We start from the raw sequence: 7,603 nt of genomic DNA, 5'->3' as shown, positions 1-7,603 counted from the left end.
TCCTACTGGAGAAGTTTTTGGATGTGCATAGGGATTTGAGTCTTAGAAGGTCCCATTCATCTATGTTATCTTCTCCTGGTTGTAGCTTTTCTTAACAGTGTTATACACCATGGCAAAAACAGAAATATCCAAAATGTCCAACCACAATAGAATGTGTTGAGAAATGATGGTGAATTCACATGGTGAAATACTATGCAACACACAGAATCAATGGTTGTGTAAATCACCTTAGGAAGTACTGGAGAGCATTGTGCTAAATCTAGTAACTCATTTCCATAAAGACAAATACTGTATAAGACTGTTATTGAAGAACATGTGTGAGGATACAAGGGAATCGGGAGGGTGGGAGCAGAAGAGTGAGGATGAGTTGGGGGGTGTCTGGGGTGGTTAATCATAGGGTCACACTGTTTGACCAGTGAAAAGAGAGATGATAAGGAAAATGGAACAGATCCAGTGTGAAAAAGAGTGTGTATGAACTTTGTAAGTAAACCTGTATAAAAGAAAAAAATTTATTTCAATAAAAAAGAGAATTAAAAAAAACAAAACCTGTAGAAGAATTAAAAAAAATTCAATGTAAAACATAGAAGATCAATTAAATGAAAAAACAGTAACTATAGGAAACCAAGAAACATAGAAATCCAGAATAATAAGGCAAAAAATATTGACAAAGTCAAGATGTTGAAAGGACAGAAGAGCAGAATTAAAGTGAAGGAACAACAGTCAGTGAAGGAGAAGTTAGAACCCTTAGCATTAACATGCTCGGGGGGGGACCCTAAACCAGAATGAAGAAGGTAGGAAAATTAAGAAAGCAATAGAATTACGTCAGATATCATCAAAAGGACATACATACTTGTAATGGACTTCCAGAAAAGAAACAAAAGAAGGCACTGGGAAATCGTAATACAATCACTAGAAGTATACTGTCAGGGAATAATGAAAAATGAGAAAATATGCATCTAAGAAGCGGAACAAACCCAAATAGATTTGACCCTAAATCATCAAGACATATCATAGTCATATTCTCCATAATGAAAGGCAAGAAGAGAATTCTGGAAACAGCTACAGAAAAAGGAAGAGTTACTAAAAATTGAGAACTGAGAAGATTAAGTGCCGATTTCCCAGCAGAAACCATTTGAACAAAGAGACAATAGGATGACATACCGGAAACTTTGCAAGAAAACAACTGTCAACTGAAAATCCTATTCTCAGCAAAACTTCCTATGAAATAGAACAAAGAAATTAGGACATTCTCAGAAAAGAAGAATCTAAAGTAATTCATGAAAACAAGATCAACATCACAAAAATTACTAAAGGAAATATTTCACACAGAAAGAACACAGAAAAGTGGATGAATTAAAATAACCAATAACAATACAAAAAGGAACCAAACTGGCAACAATAAAAAAGAAAAAAACAACAACAATAACCCTTGCCTATTGATAATCACAGTGAATATAAATAGGTTAAGTGTATCAGTTAAGAGAGAATTACTGCTTGGATTAGTGGGAGAACACCCCAACAAACCTTCCCTCCCCACCTGCAAATGAATAAGCTCTCTACAGCAGACACAACTGTTAAGCAATACTAAACACGGACTAAAAATAAAAGAGTGGGGGAAATATAGCAAATAAATGTCAACCAATAAAAGAGAGAAAGGTCAGACTTCATATAAAGAACAACAACGATGAAAACAATAAAACAACAACAAACCAAACTTAAACTAAATCTAACAAAGAGACACAGGAGAACACCATCTAATGTTTGCAGGGTTAATAGAACAATAGATCATAACATTAATTAATATCTACACACAAAATCATAGAGCTACAAAATACACAAAACAAATGTTAACAGGCTTAAAGGAAAAAATAGCCAATACCACAACAGTAGTAGGAGACTTCAAAAGACAGGATGACTAGAGAGAAATTCAATGTAGAAGTGAAAGAAGTAAACTATATAATTAGCCAACTCAGCTTCACAGATACATTTAGGAAACTGCACCCAAGAAAATATGTATTAGATCAAATCCTAGGTTACAAAGCAAGCCTCAACAAATTGAAAAAACCTTGAAATACTACAAAACATCTTCTCAGATCACAATGCTATAAAATTAGAAGTAAACAAGAGGATAAAGGAGAAAATAATAGTCATAGGCCCCCCAAATAAAATTCTATTTAATGAATGTTGACTAGTGGAGTAAACAGAAAATGAAATTTAAAAGGTTCTTGAAACATATGATAATGAAGATACAATATCCCAAGACATCTGGGATGCGGCAAAAGCAGGGCTCAGAAGTCAGATTAAGAAATAAGCAAACACATCAAAAAGGAAGAAAGAACTGAAATAAATTATTTTCTCAAGCATCTTCAACAAATAGAAAAAGAGGAACAAGAAAACCCTACCATTTTTAGAAGAAAGGAAATTATAATATAGGTGTGGTGTTAGTGTAAATGTTGGCCTATTTTAGTCATTACAGTTAGTCCCTCTGGTCTCTGGCTACCTTAACTACAGACACATGGTCTTGCAATGTCTTGCACAGTCTTGAAAATCATCAACATCTGTGTGACTATGATAAGAAAACAAGTGCTTCCCATTCTGGTTAGTAAGACTTGAGGTGAGTTCAACTTGTGGTAGTAAGGCTTGAATAAGACTGGATCAAGACCTCAGTAATAGAGAGACTGGTGATGAGAGCCCAATGATAATGGTGAAGAGACTGTGGAGAACCTGTGGCAAGGTGTAAAGCAGAGGAACACTGAGATAAGGGTCACAGTTAAAGGGTTTTGCTGTTCTTGTCAGATGCTTCAAGAAGAAATTGACTTCTAACTTCTCTGAAGCAAACTTTGTTGGATGATTTGGAGTTGACTGCCGAACTGAAACCCGAGCCTAGACTAATTGGAGAATTGTGCCTTGGAATTTGAGCTAACATCTGGATTTATTTTGAGTGCTACTCTTTGCTCTCCTCACTCTCCAACTTACTTCTCTTATAAACCCCATTCTTAGTGCTACAACTGTAAATCTGTGAGTCAACAATGAATAAACAAACCTCTTGCTATTGGGGTGGATCTAGAGGTGCTATGGAGCTGGGCTATGGGCTCTTTATCTATTTTCTGCTCTGAGGTAATGAGAGGCTGAGCTATTCTCATTCCTTCTGTCCCTTTCAGAGAGACACTCATGGCCCTGTGCCCCTTTGGTTTGTGTTTTTTGGTTTGTTTCTTTTTCTCTTTATAAAATATGGGCAGAAATAAATAGAATACAAAAGAGGGAAAAATTTAAAACTATCACCATCCTTGCCTCTAAGGAGCACCTTAGTTGCACTTTCTCCAAGAAATACTTGTTTTTGTGGAAGTCAGTAACATATTCAGTACTCATTTCTAACACCATGACACAAAGGCTTTGCTTCTCCTGTCACCCTTATTCATTTTCTAACTTTCAGATTTGTAGGAAGTAATTGAAAAAGCTTCAGTTTGCTTGGCTCCACAGTCAACACTCTCGGCACCAGCAGCCAGGAAATTAGAATATGTATTGCCATGGGAAAGTCTGCTGTTAGGGACCTCTCCAAAGTACTGAAGAGCAATGGTGTCTCTTTGGAGACTAAGGTGCATCTGATACAGTCTTTGCTATCACTTGTTATGCATCAGAGAGTTGGACAATGACTAAGGAGGATAGAAGGAGAATTTATGCCTTTGAGCTGTGGTGTGGGAGAAGAGTATTGAGGGTACCATAGACTGCTAGGAAAACAAACAGATTCATCCTGGAAAGGGTCAAAGTGGGCTGCTCCTTGAAAGCAAGGATTCTAAGGCTCCGTCTAACATACTTTGGACATGTTGCAAGGAGGCACATGTCCTTGGAGAGGGACATCATGCTTGGTAGGGTGGAGACACAGCGCAGAAGGGGAAGGCCCCCTATGAGGTGGATTGATTCAGTGATTGGGGTAATTGGGATGGGTGTGTTGGAGACCGTGTAATTGGCACAGGACAGAGCAGAGTTTAGGGATGTTGTACATAGGGTCGCTGTGAGTCGCAAGTGACTCGATGGCACATAACAACAACAACAACAATTGAAAAGGCCGTGGTTTGTATCAAGTGCATTTTGATCTTTAAAATGGCATTGTTTATTAGCTTCTCAAAGAGGTTTTTGACATGACACAAAGCTGTCATTTTTAAAAATTACAATTTGAACAAAAGTTTACAAAGAAATTTGTTTTTCATTCACTCATTCATATGGATTTCCCCTCCTTTCCCACCTTTAATCTGTGATGTATACATTGTTCTGAATTGAAAATTGCAATAAATAGAAAACCAATTTCTTTGTAAATTTTCATTACAATTATAATTAAAAAAGAAATAGCATTGTGTCTTTTGGGAACCTAACTTATTGAATCTACGGTTTTGAGAGCATCACATCACTTACTGTAATTTATTTATAGACTCATCTATAAATAAGGAACTATGAGGTGTTAGGGTTTAAATTTCATTTTTAAATTTTTCATTTTAACTTTTTAAAATTTAAGGATCACTGAAGCCTAAGTGAGGAGTAAACTGAATGCTTTTCAAAAAATTTGAAGGTTACAGGTTGATAAATACTGGAATTGGTGAATACTCAGTTGGCTTCAAGCTTTCTAATAACATGCTTTTTCATTCTCAAGAGAAAATAAACTGTGTTTTTGAATCTAAGTAATCCAACACACACATCCACATAAACTTTCCATCTAATTGAGGGGGTCAGAAGAGGATTTTTTCATTCACTTTTCCATAATCGTCTTAAAGAGTTTTTGTTGTTGTTAGGTGACATGAATTGACTACTACTTAAAGTGACCCTGTCTATGAACAACAGTTCTCAACTTTGCTCTATCCACAACTGTCCTTACAATCTCTGATATGCTAGAGTCCATTTTTATAATTGCTGTGTCAATTCATCTCCTTGACAGTCATCCTCTTTTGCTGACTCTACCTTTCTCAGTTTGATGTCTTTTTCTAAAAACTAGTCACTCCTGATATCATGCCCATAATATGTGGAAGAAAGTTCCACCATCTTTAACCTAAGGGGCACCCTGATTGTACTTTGTCCAAGTCAGAATTGTTTGTTCTTTTAAAGTCCCTGGGATATTTAGTATTCTTCACCAACATCACAATTTGAAGGCACTGATACTTTCTCAGTCATTCTTATTTCTTGTCCAACTTTCAGATGAATAAGAAGCAATTGAAAATAGCATGGTCTGGATCAAGCAGATGATAGTCTTCACACTGAGGTTCTTGCTAGTTAGCACTTTGGAGAAGTCCTTGACACCAGACTTCTTTCGATTTCTGGACAACTGATGTCATGAATGTTAATTATGGATTCAAGTAAAATGAGGTTGTTGACAACTCCAATCTTAGGTAGGTTCATATGCAACTTCTATTTTAGTTCTCCAAATCTGACAGAGAAACACCTAGCAACATGAAATTCAAGAACCTAGATTGCAAAGGGCTCTCACTAAGCCATTGCAATGTCGCTGAATCAGATATTCATAAATTAGGGAGAATTTTCACAGCTTTCCCAGGTATGTCTAAAATTTTTGTAGTGCAAAAAATTTTTGCACTTCAAAGTTGTTTCAGTAATAACAGACTGCGGAAAATTTTACAACTGCGTATTTTGACAACTTTGAGTCATCACTCAACATTACTTCTTCTGAATGCTCCATCTATCTTGTTCACCTTTGCTTATTTTAAACTTTGCAGTGTTCCTTTGCTTTGTTTGGAAAACAGCCTCTTGATCTAGGTATAAGTTTGGCATGAACATAAGTAATTGTTCGGAGATTCCTAGTCCTCTTAATGTTAGTGATAATTCATTATCATTTACACAGTCAAATACATTTACACAGTCATTAGAGCATGAATAGACATTCTTCTGGCATTTTCTGCTTTCAGCCAGGATCCAGCTGACATTACCAATGAGATATCTGTGATGCCATGGACTATTTGAAATGCAAGTTGAACTTCCGGCAGTTCTCTGTCAATGTACTCTCTAACCATTTTTTTAGACCAGTTTCAGCAATGTTTTACTTGCATGTGCTATTGCATGAGCCAATGATAATGAAGGAAGAAGTTCAAGACTAACTAAAAGCACAGGCAAAAAAGCCACTAGAATCGATGGAATACCAATTCACATGTTTCAACTAACAGATGCAGCCTTGGATGTGTTCACTATTTTGTGCTAGGAAATTTGGAGAACAGCTGCCTAGTCAGCTGATTGGGAGAAATATATATTTATCCCCATTCCCAAGAAATGTGATCCAGTAGAATGTGGAAATTAGTAAACAAGAATAATTTGGCATATTTAAATTTATTTCACTCAAAACACTGTATCTAACTCTAAAACAGACCTATTACTGTCAAGCCAATTTTCACTAGTAGTGACTATGATGAAGAAATCTAGAGAGATATGTATAATAAAATAATGTTAAGTTTAACAAAATAGTATAACGTTATAGTTATGCTATTGTGAGAGAGCTCATCTGGCCTAGTGGATAAAGAGTGATGTTACCAAGCCAAAGGTGGGTAATTTGAATCTGAGGCCCTCAGGCCTGGTTTTAATTGTTTTTGGTCAAGCATTATTCTAAGTGCTATAGCACTGGTCTGTCCATTTACCATACAGAGGTAACTCATGGTTGCTGTGATGCTGAACACTGTGACACTGATGTATCAAATGCGATAATGTTTACTCATGGTGGTCAGTTTTTGGTGGTACTCCCTGATGAAGACAAGCTTGATAGCACGAGGGGCATCCACTTCCAAAATAGCTTGCCTCTGGAAATCCTTGGAGAAATGATGAAAGTTATATACGTGTTCAGGTCTTTCATTCATAGGGTCGCTATGATTCGTCTACAAATCTATGGCACTTAACAACAACAACAACATTGCGTAGAGTCAGAATCAACCCATAGCTGACCCCCCTGAGGATTTTCAGAGGCAGTTCTTTGCACAGGAGGAGACTGCCCAGGCTTCTCCCATGGAGCATCTAGTGACCTTGAACCATGTGACTTTAGAATTGCAACAGACCTTCTTGCCATTAGGTCACCAAACCTCCCTGATTTATGGTTATAGAATACTATTATTATCCCTAACTAATCTTTCCTAGTTGCTTCTAGATTTAAAAAATTTTTTTCTTTCACTTCTTCTGTAAAATGCTGATCTGTTTGATACTTAGCTAAAGCTGAACATTCAGCTTAGGACAGACTAGGAAGAAGGATTGGCCATCCACTTCTGAAATAGCAGGACTCCGAAAACCCTATGTACAACAGAACACATGTAGATAATAGAAAGGACAACTGAGGTTGAGCTTTCAGGTATGGAAATACAAAGGAAGAAGAACAGTTGTAAACAGACACTAATGATTGGGACGTGGAATGTGAGAGCCATGAATGTAGGAAAATTAGATATTGTTAAGGAAGAAATGGAATGCATAAATATTGACATACTAGGCATTGGTGAGATGAGATGGACTGGCATGGGGCATTTTGCATCGGACGATCATATAATATATTACTCTGGAGATGAAACGGTGAGGAAAAATGGAGCAGATTTCATAGTTAAGAAAGTCATTTCTAGATCCATCTTGAAGTACA

This window comes from Elephantulus edwardii, unplaced genomic scaffold, assembly GCF_000299155.1.
Source record: "Elephantulus edwardii isolate Elephantulus edwardi_28Jun2011 unplaced genomic scaffold, EleEdw1.0 scaffold00136, whole genome shotgun sequence".
Lineage (NCBI taxonomy): Eukaryota > Metazoa > Chordata > Mammalia > Macroscelidea > Macroscelididae > Elephantulus > Elephantulus edwardii.
This window is presented reverse-complemented; position numbering follows the sequence as displayed.